The sequence below is a fragment of the Anser brachyrhynchus genome (assembly GCF_964034855.1).
Source record: "Anser brachyrhynchus genome assembly, chromosome: Z".
NCBI classification, from domain to species: domain Eukaryota; kingdom Metazoa; phylum Chordata; class Aves; order Anseriformes; family Anatidae; genus Anser; species Anser brachyrhynchus.
The window spans coordinates 16,181,459-16,207,025 of record NC_137697.1 but is presented as its reverse complement, the minus strand read 5'-3'; the positions used below and the strand labels follow the sequence as shown (position 1 = coordinate 16,207,025).

General features: G+C 43.2%; 1 long non-coding RNA gene across 2 annotated transcripts; it reads left to right on the top strand.

Annotated features, from left to right (window-relative positions):
• The first annotated feature begins 4,265 nt into the window (after positions 1–4,265).
• Positions 4,266–13,013, top strand: LOC308185142. Of its 2 annotated transcripts, none has more exons than XR_013943151.1 (3): positions 4,266–5,062; positions 8,916–9,163; positions 9,250–13,013. It is a non-coding gene; the product is annotated as an uncharacterized lncRNA (long non-coding RNA). The 2 variants fall into 2 exon arrangements; XR_013943152.1 differs by lacking the exon at positions 4,266–5,062 and adding an exon at positions 5,117–5,303 and having other exon boundaries at positions 8,973–9,163.
• The last annotated feature ends 12,554 nt before the right edge of the window (positions 13,014–25,567 follow it).

Here is a 25,567-nt window from a genome sequence, read left to right as displayed (position 1 = left end):
TCAAATTCTTTTATGTACTGTTTTGCTAAATCATCACAATTACATGTTGGATGAGGTCCTTCTGCTTCTGACGTAGGCAGTGTATTCATGGATCATATGTTCCATTCCTTGCATATTTTCCATGTTTTTTTTTGTGCACTGTTCAAAAGATTTCCTGCACAAAACTACCATATAGAGTACAATTATCTTTTATGATCTATTTGTTGACGTTGCTGCTGTTTTAAGTAAAATAAGTGTCTGTAGACGTGAATAAGTTTTGTTTATTAAACTATTGTATGTTTGTTTATACCTCAAGTTACACTTGTTTCCTAATATTATCAGAGTAACCTTATTCTTCAAATTACATTCAATAGTGTATTATACCTGATGATTAATCAGATGAGTAAACACAGTTTCTTCTGTAGACTGGCTGCAGATCACTGCTTGCGTTGTTCATACCTTCTGTTTTCAATGCTCTCCCATTTTGTAGAATTTCCCTGCCGTCTCTAGAGCTGGGTATAATAGTAATAAGCCTTTCTCTCCATATATTTTTTAAGTTTGAATGGCAAGGGATGATTTTATAGCTACTTCCTTCTATATAGTTACTGTATATATAGCTGCTCCATGCAGAGAAATAGTTACCATCACATTCATATGAACTTCATGGATTGCAAGTAATCCTAGTAAAGCTAAGCACAAATACTTTCTGCAGAACCAAGTGAATGCTGTGGATGTTCCAGCTTGTATGTATCAGTTCACCTAAAGTTCAGACACTCTTGGAACTGCAGGGATAATGGAATGTGAAACTTAAAGGATGAGCAGCATGACCAACAGTGAGGTTGGAAGTATGCTGAGAAAACTAAAACACATTTAATATATATAATATATAATTTTGCACTCTTCTCCTGGACAACCTAATCGCCGATGATATGAGTAGCCTTTTTTCACAGGTTCCAGCTTAGCTGAGGAGAGAGGAGGAAGGAAGCAGACGCAGTGAATACTTTCCCATGCAGCCAGCTGCAATTGTCAAGCTGCCTCATGCACACTTTAGGTGTTCCTGCCTCTTCCAATCAGTTAAGCATTGAAAGTCTACTGTGCCTAGACACTTCCATGTATGAAAATGGGATTTCCCTTCAGTCTGCCAGAAAGACTAACCTCCAGGCAGATAAGTGTTGAAGCTCCTACTTGATATGCTTTCCTTTCAAGCTGCGTGCTATAGTGTTTAAAAAGTTTTCAGCTAACAGAAGTATTTTAAATATTGACAAAGAGAAATGGCTTATGGGTGAACCATTAAAAAAAAAAAAGGCAGAGGCATGAATTATTTTCAAGGTTGCTGACTTTCTGAGTAGATATGACATTAATGCCAGTGTGGCAGGCCCAGAAGCCCAATAAATCAGCGAGTTCTGACAGACAGGAAGAATTACACACAGAAAGCACCTATTATGGAGGTGAATAATTTAACAAGATAGGAAAAAATGAAATGCCAAGGATATGATATCTTAAGTAGGGAAGGATTAACTTCATTGCCCTAGCTCTCCCATTCCAGTTATTCAGTGAAAGTTTTTTCTTTGCTGCAGATTTCATTTCAGTAAATTATTTGGTTATAAATGTAACTACAGAAAACCGGCAATGTGATACTCTGTAGAGTTACACAGTAAATAAGGGATCGGTACCAATATATTTTGGTACTGCAGTGGATTTTGTTTTCAAAACACTGAGTGTGGGTGTCAGGCTGTACATCTCCTGCACTGGTGGAAATGGAGGTAATGCTTTTTGTGAACTTGAATTCTCTTGAACCATTGAACTTGAATTCTCTTGAACCATTCTCTTAAGGTGTAGGTGAGAGTATGTTTTTTTTTGTTTTGTTTTGTTTTGTTTTTTTGAGAGAGAGAGAGGGAGAACTGGAGCTAGCACCTTCACTTTTGAAGTGGGGGGAAGCAGAAGGTGTAAGAGGGGTGTTTTTGGCAGGGAGGTGTGGGAAGAGGTGTGGGAAGAACGGTTCCTCCTCCCTGCAGAGGATGGTCTCAGTGGATGGTGGGGTAGAAGGGGGGACTATGAAGTCTATATGTGTGAGAAAGGCAGTGCTCTATTTGAATTAGCCTGAAAACAAGCAAACAAACAAACAAAAAGCAAAAAGAAACCAAAAAAAAAAGAAACCCTTTGCATATGTCTCTCTCTATATTCACCTATCTGTTTGGTTAGTGAATCCTTTTCTTTGGAAAAGATGGTAATTGCTTTATTTTCCTCATGTTATGGGGCCAGAAAGCTGAAACTGAAACTTAATGTTTCTGTTTCCTTTTTTCTTTCTTTTTCTTTTTTTTTTCCTTTTCCTTTTCCAACTAGATACCTGGCTTGCAAAGGTGGTCATCTCAAATTCCAAGCCTGAGAAGCCCTTATAAATTTTTAACACTTGTTTAATTTGTTAAATGTTGAATTTCACCTTGTGGTTTTTTTTTTTTTTAATAGTAATTTTTCATCAAGAGCTATTTAAAAGGATGCAGTGCTAAAATAGCTCATGATTATTACATGTAGTGATATACTGGAGACCTGGGGAGGAGACTGCTTAGGTATGCAAAAAGACCTGATTCATGAGATTAAAGGCTTCCATTTCTCTAATTCAAGTAATGATGCCCAGCAGGACAAGGGGGTCCAGATGGTCATCTGCAGCTACTAGCTGTTTCCTGGGTAGATATCTAAAGCTGCAAAATATGTGTAGAAACTGTCAAATTTGATGTCATGACTGCAAACATTGGAGTGGATTTTATCAAAGATGTCTTGCCTAGCAGATTTCTGAAATGATTATAAAGCATGGATTACAAGAAGAAGGAGAAAAGGGAAGAAATGTGAAGAATAACTGTACGTAAAAAGGATTTATACATGAAACAAGCAAACATACACGACTTCTACCCTTGTAAAGTTCATGCTAACTCATCCCAAGGTATCTCTGTTTTCATTCAACATTACTAGGATTTCTGTGTAAACAGCCTGACAGCTCCTTTAAAAAAATGTAGCTTTCCCTGTATTAAAATATTTCTCATGCTTCTTTGAGAGTAAGTAGAAATTAATCAACTTGAAGAATTCAGTGGGCTTGTGTACAGGAAGATAGTTCTGTAAGGACAAAATTTGATTCTTGTCTTGTCAGATCCCTAAGTATTTTTCCTTAGGTGAAACCATATATATGTATGTATATATAAAATAATAATAATATATAATATATATATAATATACATAATATATATTTTTTTTTTATAAAATTGGAATTGAAAACAAAATGTTTTATGTTAGCTTGAAACACTCAAGAAAAGTTATTCAGTAGAAAACGTTAAAGTGTTGTGTGTTTATTTCAAATTGGTCATCCCCCCTTTTCAAAACCATGGAATTTCCCAGGAGGGACAACTTGGTCTGCATATGCTGTAGTGTGTAAATCCTGGCCTGTCCTAGATTGCTTCAAATGTTTCTGTTTTCGGTTATTTATTGAAGACATTCTTGTTTCTTTTCTTATCTCTCTGTAAAATGACAGTCTTTTAAATCTTAAGCCCTTCATTTCTTTAAACTAGGAGCATGCAGATGGCTTTCCGGTGAGGGCTGCTCATTAATGCACTGAACAGCCACCTGTGGTCTGAAAAAAAATCTTACTCTAATCAGATTTTATGGAAGGACATTTCATATTAAGCAGTAACATTATATTTAAATTAAGAGCAGGAGAGCACTGAAACAATTGCATAGGAAATATGAATTCTGTTTGCATAGCTTTCTGTCAATAATGTTAGAAAAGAAAAAAAAAAACAGCTCATAAGGAGGATGGTTCTCTTCTGAAATGCTTTAGCTGATATCACAAGTGTCTGAATATAATACTAGACATCTGATTTTAATGGAAGATTTGCCCATTGATTGAAATTTATCCTGTTGTTTCAACAGCAAAACTGTGATTTTCCTCTTCCCCCCCGTCCCTTGTTTCATGCTCCCCTCTCTCTACACAGAAAGCAATCCTAGATAAGCAGATTAATACGTGGGATAGCTCCTCTTCATTGTTCTGTGCCGCACTTCCAGCTTTTTGTAGCCAGTTGGACTTGTTAGGAGGAGCTAACTGATTGGTTGTTTCCTGGGCTCCGTTTCATAAATTATAGCCCAGCAAGCATGAGCATGATTCCTACAGTTGCAGTAATCCAGAGGCCTGTCAGTTCCTGACTTTATGCATGTTTATTTCTACTTGTTTTATAATATTGCCCTGGAATTTCCTGTCTTAGATAGCTTGCTATTGCATCTTCAGGACTCTGTGAGTAATTTTGACTTTCTCAACTTTGTTAATTAAGTACTGTAAACAAGAATGCTTGTGTTTGGGAAGTAGTTCATTAGTAGCTAGCCTTTGAGACTCTGTGCTGTATCAGCTCAGGTACAGTTAACTTTGTAGCTCTTCTCCTGCCAGGGCTAACGGAGCTTCACGATGCTATGCGTGGTCAGTGCTGTTGGGGTTCATTCATTTCTGAAACCAGCTGTGTTTGATCTTCATGTTTTTGTGCTCCTGTAGTCAAATATAACGATGTTGCTTTACCTAATCAATGCGTATAACATGTCTTCAGCTGCTGTCATGTTTCTATACTGTTTGTACGTTGTACAGTAGCAATTGTAGTCAAACTATTGAAGGAATGCACAATATTCTCAGCGTACTATATAAATACCCCCCCCCCCCCAATATTCTCTAAATAAGAACAGATGTACTGGTAAAAAAGCTGTGTTGACAACTAGTATATTAAACAACTGTATAGCTTAATTAACCCCTTTTTCACATGGTGCTATAGTGCTTTTCCTAATCTGTAGGGGTTGTTTCTGTAGCAAGCTAAATGCCAGCATGTTAGAGTTCACACATTTTAAAAACAAAAACTACTCACAGTGAATTAGAAACCAGTGGGAAATGCTGTTCAGGATCTGCAGTTTAATCAGATGGAGTTATCACAATGACTCCCTCGTTGGTTTCCTGAGATAGCCGGGTGTTACCTCTGTGCGACTGGGGTTTAAAACAATGGAGCAGCAGATTGAAATCAGAAATCAGAAAGCTACCAAGCTAGTGCACTACACCTCTCTGGTAAATGCTACAAGGTCATATTCATTGCTATAAATGCATTAGTTCATGCAAAGGACTTTCCACATTGCTTGTTTTTCCACTGGAAACATCATTTCATTGTGTGGTGTAATAAAGCTAGCGTTTGTGGGTAAATAGCTTGGTTTATACTAAGAAGTGCATACTTTCTGCAAGCAGGATATAAGCCTACGCTGTTCCTTAATAGCTTTCCTTCTTGAAGCTGTAGCTTTTCAGATGGATTTGTGTGAGTAAAGAATTTTAAAATACTAGAAGTTCTTCAGATAGGTGACTTGCTCTTTGCACTGAATATTATAGCTTCCAGGGGTATAAAATGCATTTGCAAAACTTCTGTAAAATCATTTCATCAGCAAAGACATTATCTTTTGAACCTGAAAAATAAGAATGAAATTTTGAAATTTCATTTATCCTTATTGTAAAATTCTAATTTCACGTAGTGTTTGGCTACATTTTCGACTTTCAAAGCAGTTAGAAAAGAATTAACTGTTAAATGTGTGTTTAACATTGAAGTAAAACAATTTAATAGTGGTTTTATGCTTATAGAACCACTTTTTGTAAAGAATGTGTGTTTGTGTGTGTATTACTTCAATGGGTCAGTTATAAATACCGTGTCCTGGGGTGAATGCAGTATTGTTGTTTGTACCTCTTGCATTGTAATGCATAGAATCAAGCAGACGATCACAAAATGAAAGTTAATTCTGCTGTGATACTGTTGAAAGTACTTTTGTTAGAAGTGGATCAGCAAAACAAACTGTTTAGTTCCTCTAAATTGCTTTATGAAGTTGAACAAAAATGTATTTTGTTCATGCAGGTAATATTTGAGATAATTTCTGCCAGCTCTGCCGTAGTGGTCAGGTATAGTAAAAACATACGCTATTTATATATGTAATATAAAACCTAAACCACAGTGAAATTCATTTGACTGAGAAGGTATTCATTTAGTGAGTCAATGAATTATAGTATGAATTACTACTTTCTATGGATATTTCTAAAATAAGAAATCCAAAGTAGTTCTCTCAGAAGGGAAAAGCTGGACCAGCATAGTTTCTCTGTGACATATGCAAAACAGAGGGAAACAACTTGGTGAGGCATTTAACTTGGAGAATGTGGTGCTGTGGTCTGAACAGCCATGTGACTTGTCACTTCTCGTTTGAATGAATGTTATCTCTGCCATGAAAGTTTAATTTATTTATTTTTAAATCTTGTCTGGTTGCTTAACTCTGAGTATTGCTACTTTATCTGAGCTCAAAAAAGTGAGAGACACCAACTTACGGATAAAAAAAAATGCAAGTTTTAAAGTGAGTTTCTTAAAGCAACCTGTACACTGTGATCTCAAGAGGAGTAACGTGGAAAATCAGTCTTCTGCTGTAGCTGAGTACATGCACTGTTTCAATACTGTTAATACCATGTTTCCAGGAACTGGACCTTTACTGATACAGAATTCTATAGGTGAGATTTGGAATCTAATGTACTGCAAGCAGTGCCTACAGGCTGGATCAAAGCCCTATTGTGCTGGATGCTGTTCAAACAAGTATTAAAAGGTTGTCCCTGCCCCTCTGAGATTATAAACCAAACAGGATGGTAGGCACAGGATGGAAGCACACACAGTTTAAACATAACCTTGGGCAAGTCACGGCAGGTCAGCAACTCAAGAAGGAATGAAATCCTGGGATATATCTGTGATATGATGTTTTATTAGACATACCTGTAGCAAAGAATTGGGGCACTGGGGGGTCCGTGACAGAACATCTTCTTGATCCTAGAAGCAGCAAAGGTATGTTGTGAGAAGGGTAATTAGGGTTTTTCTGGACTAGGATCGAACATTGTACTACTTCCTGCATAGAGGCTTCCTTAATTCAGAGTTCAGTGCCTCCTGGACTATACAGACTCTTCTCAAGGGAAACGTTTTTTACCCTATTACATTAAATATTCCAATATTTTGCATCCATTTTAGGAAATCTGGACAGATGGATTTTTCAGAAATTTTTTAAGTTTTTCACAATTGTTTAGCAGAGTCTCATATTTGCATTCATATTTAGAACATGCCAGAGGCTTTTCTGTATAAATTAAAGGAAAGGTGGCCCAAGTTATAGCTTGTATATAGCCCCTACCTTGAGTCCTACTGCTTGTGTTGTATGCATTGGTATTTGACCTAGGCGGATAAAATTCATGCATGTTTGTCTGCTTAAATGTAAGACTGATATGAAGAAATGCTTTTGTACGTAATTTGGATGAGCTTATAAAAAGAACTAAAATCTTCTTTAAAGCTTGAAGGTCTGACGCTTTGCTGGTTAACTATCAGTGTAAAGCTCAGGTGTCCTTTGCAGCAACATATTTATGTGAAAACTCTGATATGCTTTGGAAAATACTTTGCTAAACATTTTGGTTATAAATTTTCAGAACTATCTGCTCAGTCCTGCACTAGAGTCCTGCTCTGCTTCTGTGTCAAAGCGTCCTGATGGGCAGTTAATTCTAAGCCATTTGCAGCCAGTAGAAGCATTTCTTCCACCTGTGTCTCTGTGTGCCAGATGTCAGCTGTGGGAAAAAATCCCCACCCCCAAATTAAAATCAAACCAATCCAAAACAAAACAAAACAAAAACCTTCCTTTTGTCTTCTAAAAACAATGTGCCCATCTTAGCCACTGCCCTTCATGCAAACGACTGACAGAAGTGATCCTACAAAACCACAGAAAGGCATGAACATTGCTTAGTAGGGCAGTTAGTGCAAGCCCTTGATTCTGCTGATAATTCATGGCAGGTTTGGGAATTAAGCAGAGGTTTGCTTAAGTAGAGGATCTGACAGGGCCTTATGCCACTGTGGCTGTCTAGTATCACTTGAATTACAACATAAAGGAACTTTAAGTCTGGCACTGCTTATGCTAGAAATATTCTGGTGTTCCTCAGTTTTAGAGATCTAAAATACTGTGGTTTTACAGAAGAAACATATTGACATGGCTGGGTTGTTGTGGTTTAATGTTATAATCTTTCATGCAAAACACACAAAGTTCACAGGAAAAAAAATTGCTTTGTCCAAAGTGTACTGCACTTCTCATTTTTTTGTGGTGGTCAGTATACATTTCTGAATTACCTCTGCATAATATAAAGATTATTCTAGAGCTTGAAAAAAAATAAATAGCTGAAGATTTTTTTTTTTTCTTTTTAAATGGGACAACTGTGGCTTCCTTCCTGGCTGATCATTTAGAGTTACAACAATATTGGAAAAGAGAAAAATGTAATAACATCAGTACGATAATGTATTATATCCTCTTTAGACAGCATAGAAATGTATTCGTGGTATGTGTCTGTTGAGAGATCTCTTGTCACATTCAAAGCTGTAGAACATGTGAAGAGTGAAGAGGAGGAGAAGAAAATCTACAAGGGAAAAAAAAAGAGTTTGTTAGGAGGAACCAGAAGGGAAGAAGTGGGAAATTTAAAGATAAAATTAGCTGTTCAAATGAAGATCTCCAAACTATCTCAAAAAAAATAAAAATTATATACTCTTAAATGAAGCATGTGATGCAATTTAGCCCAGAGGGGAATAAGAAAATCTTCAGGAGTATTATTAATGAGGCAGCTCTTGGCAACCTTGTATAATTTGATCATTACAGTTGCTTTCTGTAAACAGTCATGCAGTGCATGTACTAAAATACAATTCAAAGTTGCACGGCTGGGTGTTCATAACAGGTGAGCATTTACAGTTTTTATATATGAGGAAAATGCCTGAAGCAAAAAGGGTACAGGTTCTCTGCATCTATTTACAGTCTCAGGGTCAAGGATAGCGTTGCTTTAGCTTCCTTTTGTGTACCTGAAAGAGTAATAATCTGTTCTTGTGTCCCAGCTTGCTTTCCCTGAATGAAAGTATTGCTGCACAAAGGAGAATACAGATATATTTCAGTTTTCAGGCAGCAACACAAATATTCTCCCCAAGTACCAGTGCTCCTGGCTGCTGCGCAGAGAACTTGCTGTTCCTTCAGGGGCTCACTGGATCTTGCTGTTCACCATACTAGAAATGAGTGTCTTCTGCATTAAATAACCTGCCAAGGAGCTTTACCTGCCAGAACGACTCGGATAGCTAGCAAAGATCAGGTCTGCTATAGCCTAGGATCTAAATTATAGGACACACATATTCTGTTAGCTTTCTTAATGCATCACGTTCTCATTTCTCTCTCCAGTTCTGCTAAACCAATACAAACCAAAACTCGAATTTTCATTATCAGAGGCACTCTGAGGACTGCAAGCATAACGTATGGAGGCTGCCAAACACAAAAATGAAATGATTCCACCTCAGCAATAGATTTGGAAAGATGATGAAAGAAGAGAAATGGCTTTGTGTATTATCTGTATGGAATTTGTTGTGTATACAACCAGCTGTGGATTCATGTGTGAAGGGTTGATGTGTGTTTGGAAGTTGGCAGAAGGCAAGTTAGAAGCTGAAGCGGAGGACCAAAAAAAAGGTGGCTTTATGGCCTGCAACAGAAAAGGATCTAGATGGAGACCTCCTAGGACCTGCAGTGCTGCTGAACTGTTTGTTGAACTGAGCTGGCACAGCCTGAAAAATATTTAGTACTCAGTTTCACCAGAAAAACAGAGTTTATAAGGGATGTGAATGCCACAAAAACAGATTAATCAAATACACTCTTGTCTGTGTCTGTGTTTATCCCAAATAACTCTCTTATATCTTAAACTTTATGATTATTGTTTAAAAAGAGAAGAGAAGAGAAGAATTGCAATTGACCACTGTATGTAGCTATCTTACTCAATAGGAGAGAGGAATACAATTGATCTTGCTTGAATAGCTGAATTTTGATATGTGACCAAAGAAGTTTTCAGTGAGAGTTGTATTTCCCCTATTTGCTTATTCTGTCTTACAATTTTGAAAATGTAGGCCCTTACTTAGCATTAAGCTCCTTAGCATAGTTATTTCTACAGCATAAATGTTTTATTTTGCATGTGTTATTTGTAATGACACACACCCAAAACAGAGTTAGTGTGGTGTTGTACACATGTAAAAAAATATATGCACAGCTTAAAATTGAATTTTGATGCTGACTTTGTTTACAGTTTTTAAATTTTAAATGTAAGATCTCTTTCAATGCATACCAAAATGTTTTAGTATTTTAAAATTAATCTTTAATAGTTAAGAAGTTGAAATGTAATCTTTCTATTCTTTATTTAATTATCTAGGGATCTGATCCTTCCCAAGCTCTTTGAGATCTGGGTATTGATGTGAAGGGTTGTAGATTCATTAATTTACAGATAACGAGTCTGTGTTAATTTCTATCCTTCTGCCTGTTCTTTCCTGCCTCATGAGTAAAGCAATATGGAAGATAAGATATATGTGTATGAGAAAGTGTTTTTTCCTTTAGTCTGTCATGGTTTTGGCTGAGATAGAGTTAATTTTCTTCCTAGAGGCTTCTCTGATGCTGTGTTTTGGACATTTGATGAAAATATTGATGATAACACCTTGATATATTTAATTGTTGCAGAGCAGTGCTTGCACAGAGTCCAGGACATTTCAGCTCCTCGTGCTGCCCTGCCAGCAAGGAGGCTGGGGGTGCCCCAGGAGCTGGGAGGGGACACAGCCAGGACAGCTGGCCCAGGATGGCCAAAGGGGTGTCCCACACCAGGTGGTGTCTTGCTCAGCAATAAAAACTGTCGTTAAAAAAGGAAGAAGGAGGGGTGATGGCGTTTGTCTTCCCAAGAAACCATCACATGTGACGAGCCCTGCTTTCCCGGGAGTGGCTGAACACCTGCCTGCCAGTGGGAAGTAGTAAATGGATTCCTTGTTTTGCTTTGCTTGCACACATGGATTTTGCTTTACCTCACAAGCTGTCTTTATCTCAACCCATGAGTTCTTGCATTTTTACTTTTCTGATTCTCTCCCCCATCCCACCTGGGGAGGGTGAGCAAGTGGCTGGGTGGTGCTGAGCCAGGGCCAAACCACAACAGCCTGTGATGCATACACAGACATAAAATTACTGTTAGATCCCTACGTGTATAAATCTTCATTACACAGAGAAACGCTATAAAATCCAAATTAGATGCGTAACTGGTCTTAAAATTAAATTGAGGGCTTGCTTTTTAATATTCCACTTTTCAGAATCTGAATACTTTATACAGCTTCTGGAGTGAACTCACATGGAAGCTTGAACATCTGTGGCCCATCCATTTAAACAGATGGCAAGATCTGTTATGTCCCAGGCCTTTGCAGCGTCTGGCACAAGTGTGTTTATACATCTACCTATCTTTGGCCATTAAAAAGTCTGGCCTTGTTCCAGCCATTTGGTATATGAAATTTCTAGCTGCATGCTTCCCTTAGACTTGAGGGACGTGAAATCTGTTATTTGCCTCTGTTATCTCCACATTGATGTTTCCTATGAAGATATTTAATTATGGACAGGGGGGTATTTGTTAATTACTGGCTTGTTTTATGAGGAATTCTCATATAGTGGATATAGCACAGCATGTGTGTATATAGTAAATAAAACAATTAGCTGAGACCTGAAAAGACCAGTTATTGATAAGCTGTGTATTTAATTAAAATGAAAAGGTATCAGATCATCTACCTGATGCCTTGCTAATCAACATTTTTTATTTTTATTTTTAAAAAATTTAAACATAAGACTGTGTTTGAAAAACATCTGTTGCTCTGAATCATCTGTCCAAGTTTATTTGGATAAAGCCAGCTACTCCTGATGGCAAAACAGAGTTTGAGAACATAAACCTCAGTCATTACAGCCATTTCCTGAAGTGTTCTCACAGAAATAATATTAAGGTCCTTTATGAAAACATTCACATTCAATTGCCTGGTCATGTGTCGAGCTGTGGGGATATTGATACGTAGGGTAACCCACAGGAAGAGAGTGATACTGTTGGCATTCCTCTCAAAGCAACAATCTTCTAGTAATATTTCTGTGCAAGAGAAATTATGAAAGATAGCATTTAAAATTCACAAAAAAAAGGTAGCACTAGAAAATAGCTTTATCAATGCAATGGGGCTATAGGGCCTTCTATTTCCAGCTTTGGAGTGTAATAGGAAAAAAAAGCAATAGCAGAAAGAAGGAAAACAACAACAACAACGAAAAAACTATTTTTCTGCAGGGCATTTAGCAACATTTATTGGTGTAGTTGGTAGTATGGGGAAAAGAGTCTGGAAAAATGCATACAACAACCCTTTCAGAAGCCATTAATTGAAAAGCCAGGAAATGTCTTCCTCACTTAAGAATGCATTTAGCAATTGGACTGAGAGATTTGAAGGCAATGCTTTATGGCCTGAAAATTTTTCTGGATGTCTTGTTCTAGCTTCTCTCTGAAATTCTGCACTTACATGCTGTTTTTAACAGAAGAAGAATTTCATAGCTTTGGCTTTTATTTTCCCCTAGCTTCAACTACTGTCTCTTAATTCCCTTAGTGAGTCTTATTGCAGCTTAAGAGCAAAATATCACCTTCTAATTCTGTTATTAATCTGTGATAAAATCATTATAAACATTTTCCAGTGCTGGCTAAGATTCTAAGGTTTTTAACGTAATCCCTGGTTTCAGATAGTCTTGATCCGTCTCAGCTATGTGAAGCATTTCTTTAAAATTTCTCTCTTCATTTGAAGCTTTTCACCCTCAGAAGGTTTTCATGGCTCATCGCAGTTGTCACATTCAGAAATATTAAGCAATTTACCATGTGTCTGTGTGTTAGGATGGTCTGTTCTGGAAAAAAAATACACTTATTTTCTTCTATATTTGTTCTCCCTCGAATCTGTTTTTTCATGATATTTCTAAGATCAAAATTCACTGCAAGGTGACCACTAAAAGTTATAAATGTGCTTTTCTGATAGTAAGCAAAGTCTGTGTTGTTATTGGGATTTATATATTTGTTTATTTATTTGAAAAGGTAGCTGTTTGCAAGACTGCTGTGTCAGAATCCTTAATAAACTAGGGATGAAGTACACACTGGTCCTGAGTCTATGCACTCATCTTATGCAGCTCCAGGTCCCGTGGCTCTAAAATATAATTCAGGCTTTTTGTAGGGTAAAATATTTATATACATATATATATATATATTTACCTCTCTCTGTCTCTGGAGGAAAACATTTGAAATGATGTTAAAATTATGATTTCTTGCAGAAAATTTCCTGCAGGTGAATTTTTTTTAGTACAAAATGTGATGTGTCTACTGTGCTCCGGAGTCTGGCAGGAGAACTTGATGGTGTATCTGAGGGTATGAAGCCAGCTGAAAGGTTAAGGGAGACAGACGTGGTGAACCCTTGTCCTTTCCTCCTGATGGGAATGACTCCTGTGACGTGCCACCCTTCCAGTCGTGCCTGGCTGTCATCCCACCATGCGAGCCGGCACAGTCAGTACCATGCCAGCAAACTGTTTGCTGTTCCCATGGAAGATGAGTGGCCCAGGATTCAAGCTTGCACCCCAGCCACATTTTGTTTGGCCTTCAGGAGTACAGGTCTATCCGCTGTTTCCTCTTCATTTTACAGTCGTATTTTGTTTGGGTGACTTCTCAGCCTATACTGACTGACCGGCTCCCTGACAGGCTCTCTGCTCTCACCAACCAACTGCCCTCTGTTTGCCTAATGCAGTTGCACAAAGAAAACCTGGCAGGTAAGAGGAATTCCTCTTTTCAGATTAGGGACTGTGTGCGCTTTCCCTCTTGTTGGATGCATGCTCTCTGCAGCACCCGGTGCCAGTGGCTTTGTGACTGTAGCTTTCAAATGGCCATTACTAAGTGATCCTGAGGGCGCAGATCTAGACCAGCTTCCCTTTCCTGCTTCAGTTGTGTTGCTCTCAAGTGCTCTGGGAGTTTTTTTTACAAAAAGACTTGAGAAAACTTCAAGTTGAACAGCACAAATTGAGGCTTTTCCACAGGAGCTTGTGTCTAGGCTCATTGAGAGGTTTATATTTACAGTGTATTGACATCCCAAAGAAAGAACACAATGTTTTAAAGCATGAAAGAAGTTAAGCTAATGATTTCAGTGGAAGTATGTGCTTGAAATTAGGCAATAATGCAACACCTTGCTGTCTTCCGTTAAAAACGCATTTCAGAGATTCACAATGAAAAGGTTGAGAATGTAACTTTCCCCCTACTTTGTAGTTTGCACTTTTTATATTAAAGGTCACTAGTTTTTGTTGTTCATCAGGATAATCCACAGCCAGCTTAAAAGGCAGGGATTTTTTTTTAAGCATTTTGTATTTGCGTAGAGTGTTTTCATTGATTTGCTTTACACCACAGTGTCTGACATCAGTATATCCAGTAGTACACAAGTACTTTAATTTGGATCAAGTTTCTGCCTTCTTGGTCAAAAAATAAAAATAAAAAATCTTACTGTGCTGCTTCAGGGAGTTGATTGATATGCATATAAAGTCAAATGTCCAAATTTTCGATCGATGGTTCCTAGGGAAATCTGAAGTAACATATTGATGTTGCTTCTGGGAGTTAATTCATGAACAGACATTCTGTGAATAGAAAATAGTTTCTGACTGATAACATGTATAATACATATATAATATGCATTATATATATACATGTCACCAGGCAAAATAATTCTGGCCCTGAAGCTACTATTGAACAACAAAGATTTACAGGTGCTGCTTTGTGTGTAAAATCTTGCTGACACATGCACTAAACACTTTAGTGTGCTATACTCTATGATGATCAGATATTGACTAATGACTGAACTAAGACAGCTGAACTGAGAGGCAAATCATACAATTATGATAGAATGGCAATTTATAATAAAATATTTGTTTTATCATTATTCCTTTTTTCCCTCCTAGTTGCTACTTAAATTCATTTTCTCATCAGATTTGTAAGTGATCAGCTGTCAAACAGTAATTTTGGAATTCAATTACACTTTTTATTAATAAAAGTCAGTGAAATATCTTATATAAGACCATGTAAATCAAGCAGCAAATAGCTTATTTTAAAAGCAGCATAGTGCTAGAAGCATTTATAATATTAATCCATTCATGAAATTGCATTTTAAGCCTGATCATTCCAAAAGCCCTAGATTTAAAGCCATGGCAAGAATTTACACCATACTCAATTCAAAGGAAACAAATATAAATCACCATTGCGTTGTGACATGTGTTGTGCACCTGGTCCCTGATTTTGGTTCAGATCTCTGAAACCAAAGTGCAGGTCACATAAAACATGCAACTATAGGAAGATTTTAGAGCTAGTACTGCCAGTCCCTACTGTGCAGATGACTCAATAAGGGAAAGAGTACAGGCCTGGGCAGCAGTTTCAGCTGCATTTTCTGCCTCAGGGGCAGTCCCCTGCAGAATTCTGGGTTTAATTTCATCTTTTCTATGGGATTTTAATCTGCTGGTTATGGCTATCTCTGTGTGTCCACGTATCTCTCTTCCTCCTGTACTCTAATCCAGTCCTCACCTTTGGCAACATCTCCTATACTTCCTTTTGTCAACCTACCACAGCTTTTTCACTCTCTTATCTCAATAGCCATGCTGATTTCCATTCTGACTGTCTTCCATTTCCCCTTCCTGTTAACTTCCCTGTGTCAGTCCTTCTCTCTTCTCTGCAGGCACTTTGACTCCCTGATGCATTGCTGTGGCTGCTTATGCCTTAGTACTCACTATGCCTCAAAATCAGTATCAATCTTGGAGAGGAGAGTCCTGGTGGTTACGGAAATATATACCTGGTCTGTACTTGGGATGTCAGTCCATTATAACTCTGTCTGTACATGTGTCAACTGCATATCCTTCTTAGTCTTTTTGTGATACAGTGATGTCATATCTACAGAAGTTGAGATAGGACAGAAGATGATCACTTAATCCAAGTATTCTGAAAATTCAGCAGCAGGACTCGGTCCCTATAGTGCATATGGCAAGTTATCTGTTATTCCTCCCTGACCTGCCAAGGTTTTATTACTTTGAAATATTTACAGGGCTAGCTGAAAGCACATCTCTGATGTGTTTTATTTATCCAAATTTTCCTTTCATTGCATTTTCCAGATTCGCTGAACTCTATGGCCAACCTGTGTCCCAAAATTCAGTTTGAAGTAACAATCAAAAAGAGGTGTAGTTTGAGGGTAGTTAGTAGCCTTTATCTCATGTGCCATTTTTCTGTAATGATGATGAGACAGGTGCTCACTTCAGAGATCTTTGAGAAGAGGAGGTCCTGGTGTCACTCAGACATGATGGCACTAGGCTTGTTGGCAGCCAGTTTCACAGTGATGAAATGATGGCCTCTGTGCTTTGCTCCCTCTTGTAGATGAGAGCTGGTTTACGTATTTGCCCCTAAACCACTACAGGTGTGCTGTCATCTGAAAAAGCACATCTGCGTACCACCAGCATTAGCCTGGCTTGAGATACAGCTGACAATCTGGACCCTGAATTTCTCTATGATTCTGTCCAAATAAGGCTTAGAATTCCCCTCTGCTTCATAGTCATCTGGTTTTAAGCCCATTTTTGGAGAAATATGTTGCTGATATGTACAGAGCAGATTCTGTGCAAAGAACAACTTTTTACCTTTAGTGTAAAGTTATTTTAGATTTTTTTTTTTTAATCTTGGTTTTGTTTTAGAGATTTGCTGGACAAGCTCATGTAAAAACATAGTGCTTCCTACTCAGATGTGTACTGAAAGCATTTTGCAAGACTTTGGACAAGCATTTCAGAGAAAATGGAAGGTTTAGGGCATTATTACACCAAATTTCTTAAGGTAATGTTATGCAAATTATGTAAATGTTAAGTATTATTAATTTGATATTTCAATTTGAAATTAGTTTTTTAGTGAATTTGAATTAGTTTTTGTTTGTTTAAAAAAAAAAAGCTAAAAAAAAAAACCACATGGAAAGATTTTTTATTTCCTGCTTCAGTACCTGCTTCAATATGGTGAAAGACAATGGAATAGTTTGGTTAAACAAAGACAGAGTTCTTTTAATTGCTTAAGAGAATATCTGTGTTGTTGAACACCTGACCAGTCCTTATGACACTACAAAGTTGTATGTGCAACTTAAATTCAGAAAAAAAGATCATATTCTGTGTCTAACAGTCTTCTGTTTCTTTTTAATTACAGTAGATAAAATCACAGAATGTTAAGTTTGGAAGGGACCTCTGGAGGTCATCTGGTCCAACCTGCTCAAAGGAGAGTCACCTAGAGCAGCTTGTCCAGGACCATGCCAAGTCGGTCCAATAATGTTTCTGAATACTTTCCTTAGTTTCTTTCACTGTTTTTCTATTATAATATTTTTCCCATTTAAGACAAGCAACTGATGAAAGTATCTACCGTTATCTGTTTGACAGAGGTAATTCCCTTGGATGGAAAAATATTTTTCCAGATGATTGTGCCCTTTAAAAAAAAGAAAAGTTCCTTATAATAAAGAAGGACAAAAATCTCTCACACTGTGGATATGATAAAGTTGGAAAATTCTTATAGAAATAAGTTTGGAAAAAACATAAGTATGTCTGGGCTTTCCCAATTATCACAAACACGCAGGCCTGAGAAAAGCACTATGCCTACAAAATAAGGTGTTTTAGAACAAATAACAAGGATGTCTTCACTCCAGCCAGTAAAAGATGGGTAAAACAGGAAAGAAAAACAGTATGTGTCTGAGTTTATCCCTAAACAGTTTGTAGAGTAAAGGTTATTTTCATTAAACCATGTATCTCTAGAATGAGCAGACTCACTATTTGTTGACCAAAAGATAAAAGCTCTGCAGATCTTTGTATATACTCCTATAGTAAAAATACACATTGCCACATTGAGAAGAATGTAGCAGTAAATACTTGGATATTTACCTATGGTGGAGTATGGGAACTGCCTACCCTACTTTGTTCTTTACTTTTGTTGTTCTTCCTTTACTGAATGTTTGTGTATTGCACAGCTGTTAGCATTTGTAATTTCCAAATAAGTCTTCATATGTCCTTTGTATAGATACTTCATTATGCAAAAGAACAGAGATCTAAACCTAAGAATTAATAGGAAAAAAAAAATCTCTTTCAAAATAGTAGATAAATTAGGTATCATAACATGTTCTTTATGTGATTACACTAAAAATTACAGGCATTTAGAAGTTGCTATAGAGTAAAATAGAAAAACCAAATGAGGGACATGTCTAAGAATAGTGATTTACTTAGAAGTCTTTCTCATGAGAAAACAATTTTAAGTAGGAAATGAAAAATGTGTGAAGCTCAACACAAGCTTTCCTGGGGAAGGCCCAAAGGTAGAGCACAGCAGGATGGGCAAGAAGGCAGTGCTGAGTAGAGACGAATCACCTGCCTCAGGGTGCTGGCAGCACCCCTCCTAATGCAGGCCAGGGAGCTGGCAGACGTCTTTGCTGATAGCCTTCTTGTCCTTCTTCTTGGTGTCCACAAGGAGCACCAGGTGGGCTTCTGCAGAGCTGGGAGGGGTCAGCTGCAGCAGCTGTGTGTGGGGGCCTCGCAGGCTGCAAGGGGTCGCTGCGTCCAGGGCTGTGGGAGACCTGACAGGCTACGGGGCAAGAGCATTTGCGGGTGGCGAAACACTGTGAGGGGCCGCTGTTCAGAGGCTGGTGGAAATGTGTGAGGCCCTGTGAGCGTTCTTGGGGAAGGCCCAAAGGCGGGACTGTGGGATGGACATAGCTGGATGGGGAAGGAAGCAGAGGGCTCAGTGAGCCCGCTTCTCTCCGTGCCCATGTATCTCAGAGAGCTCCACGGAGTGCCGTTGTGATCATTGAAAGGGTTCCGTTTGTGCTTGGATGGCTGACGTCTGCGTCGCTAGAAGAGCCACAGCGGCCAGTGCTCCAGCTCAGCTGAAGCCCAGGTAGAAGGAGGTGCTTGGTTGTCGTGGAAATTATTAGGTCGTGGGGAGAGCTTGATCAAATGTCCGACTTTTGTATGAAATGACTGTGATCAAACTGGTCCCTGCTTTCTGACTTCAGTGGTAGTTTTATTGGTGTGTTGGAAAATAACTAAAAAGCCACAGAATGGTTGAGGTTGGAAGGGTCCTCTGGAGGTCTTGTTGTCCCACCCTCCCGCTCAAGCAGGCAGACCCAGAACAGGTGTCTCAGGACCGTGCTGAGATGGCTTTGAGGTATCTGCAAGCACGGAGACTACGCAGCTGCTTGGCAGTGCAGTTCTGCTCGCTGTTGCAGGGGGTGGTTCTTGTGCAGAGCTGCTGCAGGACGAGCCTGGCTTTGGGAAGGAGAGGAACTCCCTCTGGGCCAGTGCTGCTGCTGGGCCAGATGAAATTTGGGTGTGGAGGCAGCGGCGGGGAGCCAGGGAGGCCAGGGCTGTCCTGGCAGAAGGAGCGGCAGGCCTTGAGGACCCGCAGCCCGGCTGTTGGTGGATGGGCTTGGAGGCCGCCGCCCTGGTGCTTGTCAGGCCCCTGCTGTTCAGCGGCTGGTCCTGTCGGGGAGCTGGATGCGCAGAGTCCAACCTAACACTGCCAAGTCCACCACAAAACCATGTCCCTAAGCGCCGCATCGTACGTGTCTCAAGTACTTCAGGGTACATGCTGACTCCGCCACTTCCCCGTGCAATGCCACTGTTCCCCAAGCCTGTACGGCTGCAAGGGGTCGTTATGCCCCAAGTGTTGTACCCAGCATTTAGCCCTGTTGAACGCCATACAGCTGGACATGGCCCATCGATCTAGCCTATCGAGATCCCTCTGCAGGGCCTTCCTAGCCTCAAGCAGATCAACAATCCCGCCCAAGCTGGTGTCATGGGCAAACTCGGTGAGGGTGCACTTGATCCCCTCCTGTGGTGATTTTACCTCGCTAGGCAGCTGAACTCCACCACAAGCGCTCTGTCCCTCTCTTCAGCAGAGGAGAGGAAGAAGAAAGGGAGAGAAACAACTCACGGGTTGAGATAAGGATAATTTATTTAAAGGAAAAGTAATTATTAAGGGAAAATCATTATTAATTAAATAATTTAACTAAAGGGAAAAGCAGGGCCTCAATGCACGTAGCCGTTGTTCGGGAGGACAGATGTTTTCACAGTGAGAGCCCTCCCGTCCCACATGGGTGCTTGTCAGGCCCCTGCTGTTCATCGGCCGCTCGTGTCGGGGAGCTGGATGCGCAGAGGCCGCAGCAGCAGCGAGCCGATGCGGAGGATGGGTCCGTTGGTGGGGCTGGTGGGGCGCTGCCCTGCAGCCTGCTGGGGGGCAGCGTTGATGGGCCCTGGAGCTGCGCCAGCCCCGTCTGCTTGTCCGATCCCCTGCGGCGCCCTTCTCCCAGCTGCGGGGCCGTTGTTGCTGGGCCGTGGGCGCAGGTCGTAGCGGCGCTGAGGGGATCTGCTGCGGACCCTCTCCCTGGCGGCGTTCCTGCGGCCGCGAGCGGACGATCTGCACACGTACTGCTGGTAGTCGTCGTCCGCTCGCACCGTGTGCAGGATGCGGTCGATGGGCTGCCTGCAGAGCGGGCACGTGGATCTCGTGGCGGCCCACCGCCGGATGCAGCGGAAGCAGAAGGTGTGGAAACAGGTGGAGACGTAGGCGGTGTTTCTGGTGGTGCCCAGGCAGATGGGGCACCGTTCTCCTGCAGCTTCCTCCGATGGCCCCGCCTGCTGCATCTGGCCCCCGCTGGCTGTTCCTGCAGAACCGCTCTGCTTCAGGTCCTCCTCGGCACGGGATGGAGTGTCCTGCCTGCCAAGAGAGCCCAAGAGAGTGGAGGTAGCGGGGAGGTGAGGGCCTCCTGACGGGCCTTCTTGTGGGCTGGAATTCTTCTTCTTCCTCATCATCATCATTGGGTTCAGCCATGTGGGCCACCCATCACAAGGGCTGCTCTCGGCACCTGCCTTGGCTCCCTAATCCCAGCCCCCCATTCACTCTCCCAGGCCAGCAGCACGGCTGGAGTTAGCAGAGGGTACCTGAAGGAGGAGGTCAGAGAAGGCGGAGGAGCTGGCTGGGTGCTGTTGATGGTGCCAAGCACCCTGGCACCTTCGTTGTGCCTGCAGCCCCGGGACGGGTGCTGTGGGGACCAGCAGTACCCCACCACACAAGAACGCACAAAGGTGCAACTCAGTGAAGGCCGGGATGCTCCTGGAGCCTGCACGCCACGCGTCTGAACTCACAGGAGTCCTGAACCAAATGCACCTCGCGGCAGAGCGGTGAGGTTGGAGAAGTCACGGGTGCTGCTCTGTGACATCACAGAGGCCTCTGGGGCTGCCCCCAAGTGCTGCCCAGTGGGGACAGCAGCCCCTCCACAGGGGAAAGCCTGCTGCTTTGCAGGGCATTTGCCATCTTGTCACAGCCTAGCGGCGGTGTTTGACCTCCGACATGCTGGGTCCTGTGGTGGCAGGCTGCTGAGCTCCGTGCTCCAGCAATGCAAGCAGGGAACCCTGGTGATGCCCTGGGTACAAACAGAGCGCCCTGACTCGGCTCCTCTGAGGGCTGTCAGAGGGACTCGCCAGAAGGGCTCATCCCTTGTTGCTGGTGGGAAAGCCTCTGTGGGCAAGTTGTTCTGTTGCTCAGTCACCCGCACAGTAAAGAAACATTTGCTGATGTTCAGACAGAACCTGTCGTGTTCCAGTTGTGATCCCTGGCTCTCCTTCTGTCACCACTGAAAAGGGCCGGGCTCTGTCCTGTATGCACCCTCCATTTGTACACCTTGATGGGATCCCCTGAGCCTTCTGCTCTTCCAGCTGAACAGCGCCAGCTCTCTCAGCCTTTCCTCAGAGGAGATAACGCTCCAGTTCCTGCCTCCCCTTTGCGGCCTTTTCACAGAATGACGTAGGTTGGAAAAGACCCTGAAGATCATCAAGTCCAGCCATTGACCTAACACTGCCAAGTCCACCACAAAACCATGTCCCTAAGCACCACATCCTACATGTCTCAAGTACTTCCAGGGATGGTGACTCTACCGCCGCCTAAGCAGCCCGTCTGTGAAGAAATTCTTCCTGATACCCAATGTGAACCTCCCCTAGAGAACCTTGAGGCTGTCACCTCACATCCTATCACTTGTCACCTGAGAGAAGAACCTGACTCCCACCTTGCTACCACTCCCTTTCAGGTAGTTGACGAAAGGTGTGCCTTCAGCCTCCTTTTCAGCAGACGAGACAACCCCTGTTCCGTCAGCCTCTCCTCATAGGTCTTGTTCTCTAGGCCCTTCAGCAGCTTTGCTGCTCTTCTCTCAATATATTCCAGCAACTCAATGTCCTTCTTGTAGCGAGGGACGCCAAAGTGAACAGAGAACGCAAGGTGCGGTCTGTGTCACCAGTGCTGCGGACAAGGGGACGACCACTTTCCTCCTCCTGCTGGCCAGACTGCTTCTGGTGCAGGCCAGGGGGCTGTTGGCTCTCTTGGCCAGCCAGCCACACAGCTGTCTCATGTCCATCGGGCTGTTGACCAGCACCCCCAGGTCCTTTTCTGCCAGGCAACTTTCCAGCCACTGTTCCCCAAGCCTGTACGGCTGCAAGGGGTCGTTATGCCCCAAGTGTTGTACCCAGCATTTAGCCCTGTTGAATGCCATACAGCTGGACATGGCCCATCGATCTAGCCTATCGAGATCCCTCTGCAGGGTCTTCCTAGCCTCAACCAGATCAGCAGTCCTGCCCAAGCTGGTGTCATGGGCAAACTCAGTGAGGGTGCACTTGTTCCCTTCATCGGGATGGTTGATTGAAATGTTAAACAAAAGCATCCCCAGTGGTGAGCCCTGGAGAACACTGCTTGGGACCGGTCACCAGCTGGATTTAACTCCATTCACAAAGACCCTTTGGGCCCGGCCTTCCAGCCACTTTTTCCCAAGTGAAGAGCACATCGCGCAAGCCATGAGCAGTCAGCTTCTCCAGGACAATGCTGTGAGAAATAGCGTTAGCTGCTTGTGTAAGTCCAAGTAAAGAACATTCAGAGCCTTTCCCTCATTCCTGCCTTTCATAAACCTGTGCTGACTGGGTTTGGTCACCTGGTTGTCCTGTATGTGCCACGTGACGGCGCGAGAGAGGATCTGCTCTGTGACGTTGCTTGGCACCGAGGCCAGAGTGCCAGGCGTGTAATTCCCTGGATCCTCCTTCCTGCCCTTCCTTGTAGATGGCATCACGTGCACTAACCTCCAGATGCCTGGGACCTCCCTGGTTAGCCAGGACTGTTGGTAAATGATTTCAAGTGTCTTGGTGAGCACTTCTGCCAGCTCCTTTGGTACCTTGGGTGGATGCCGTCAGCCCCCATATGATATGTGTGTGTGTTCAGGTGGCGTAGTAGCTCACTAAGCATGTCCCCTTGGACTCGAAGTCTTCGCTGTGCAAGGCTCTCTGTGTGTTGCTAGACTCTGTGCAATAGCTCTCCATCTGTGCACTACGGACCGCTCTTCTGAACTGGATACAGAACTCATCCAGGTGTGCCATCCCCAGTGCTGAGTAGGGGAGAATCTCCTGCCTCAGCGTGCTGGCAGCACCCTTCCTAATGCAGGCCAGGGAGCTGGCAGACGTCTTTGCTGATAGCCTTCTTGTCCTTCTTCTTGGTGTCCACAAGGAGCACCAGGTGGGCTTCTGCAGAGCTGGGAGGGGTCAGCTGCAGCAGCTGTGTGTGGGGGCCTCGCAGGCTGCAAGGGGTCGCTGCGTCCAGGGCTGTGGGAGACCTGACAGGCTACGGGGCAAGAGCATTTGCGGGTGGTGAAACACTGTGAGGGGCCGCTGTTCAGAGGCTGGTGGAAATGTGTGAGGCCCTGTGAGCGTTCTTGGGGAAGGCCCAAAGGCGGGACTGTGGGATGGACATAGCTGGATGGGGAAGGAAGCAGAGGGCTCAGTGAGCCCGCTTCTCTCCGTGCCCATGTATCTCAGAGAGCTCCACGGAGTGCCGTTGTGATCATTGAAAGGGTTCCGTTTGTGCTTGGATGGCTGACGTCTGCGTCGCTAGAAGAGCCACAGCGGCCAGTGCTCCAGCTCAGCTGAAGCCCAGGTAGAAGGAGGTGCTTGGTTGTCGTGGAAATTATTAGGTCGTGGGGAGAGCTTGATCAAATGTCCGACTTTTGTATGAAATGACTGTGATCAAACTGGTCCCTGCTTTCTGACTTCAGTGGTAGTTTTATTGGTGTGTTGGAAAATAACTAAAAAGCCACAGAATGGTTGAGGTTGGAAGGGTCCTCTGGAGGTCTTGTTGTCCCACCCTCCCGCTCAAGCAGGCAGACCCAGAACAGGTGTCTCAGGACCGTGCTGAGATGGCTTTGAGGTATCTGCAAGCACGGAGACTACGCAGCTGCTTGGCAGTGCAGTTCTGCTCGCTGTTGCAGGGGGTGGTTCTTGTGCAGAGCTGCTGCAGGACGAGCCTGGCTTTGGGAAGGAGAGGAACTCCCTCTGGGCCAGTGCTGCTGCTGGGCCAGATGAAATTTGGGTGTGGAGGCAGCGGCGGGGAGCCAGGGAGGCCAGGGCTGTCCTGGCAGAAGGAGCGGCAGGCCTTGAGGACCCGCAGCCCGGCTGTTGGTGGATGGGCTTGGAGGCCGCCGCCCTGGTGCTTGTCAGGCCCCTGCTGTTCAGCGGCTGGTCCTGTCGGGGAGCTGGATGCGCAGAGTCCAACCTAACACTGCCAAGTCCACCACAAAACCGTGTCCCTAAGCGCCGCATCGTACGTGTCTCAAGTACTTCAGGGTACATGCTGACTCCGCCACTTCCCCGTGCAATGCCACTGTTCCCCAAGCCTGTACAGCTGCAAGGGGTCGTTATGGTCCAAGTGTTGTACCCAGCATTTAGCCCTGTTGAACGCCATACAGCTGGACATGGCCCATCGATCTAGCCTATCGAGATCCCTCTGCAGGGCCTTCCTAGCCTCAAGCAGATCAACAATCCCGCCCAAGCTGGTGTCATGGGCAAACTCGGTGAGGGTGCACTTGATCCCCTCATGTGGTGATTTTACCTCGCTAGGCAGCTGAACTCCACCACAAGCGCTCTGTCCCTCTCTTCAGCAGAGGAGAGGAAGAAGAAAGGGAGAGAAACAACTCACGGGTTGAGATAAGGATAATTTATTTAAAGGAAAAGTAATTATTAAGGGAAAATCATTATTAATTAAATAATTTAACTAAAGGGAAAAGCAGGGCCTCAATGCACGTAGCCGTTGTTCGGGAGGACAGATGTTTTCACAGTGAGAGCCCTCCCGTCCCACATGGGTGCTTGTCAGGCCCCTGCTGTTCATCGGCCGCTCGTGTCGGGGAGCTGGATGCGCAGAGGCCGCAGCAGCAGCGAGCCGATGCGGAGGATGGGTCCGTTGGTGGGGCTGGTGGGGCGCTGCCCTGCAGCCTGCTGGGGGGCAGCGTTGATGGGCCCTGGAGCTGCGCCAGCCCCGTCTGCTTGTCCGATCCCCTGCGGCGCCCTTCTCCCAGCTGCGGGGCCGTTGTTGCTGGGCCGTGGGCGCAGGTCGTAGCGGCGCTGAGGGGATCTGCTGCGGACCCTCTCCCTGGCGGCGTTCCTGCGGCCGCGAGCGGACGATCTGCACACGTACTGCTGGTAGTCGTCGTCCGCTCGCACCGTGTGCAGGATGCGGTCGATGGGCTGCCTGCAGAGCGGGCACGTGGATCTCGTGGCGGCCCACCGCCGGATGCAGCGGAAGCAGAAGGTGTGGAAA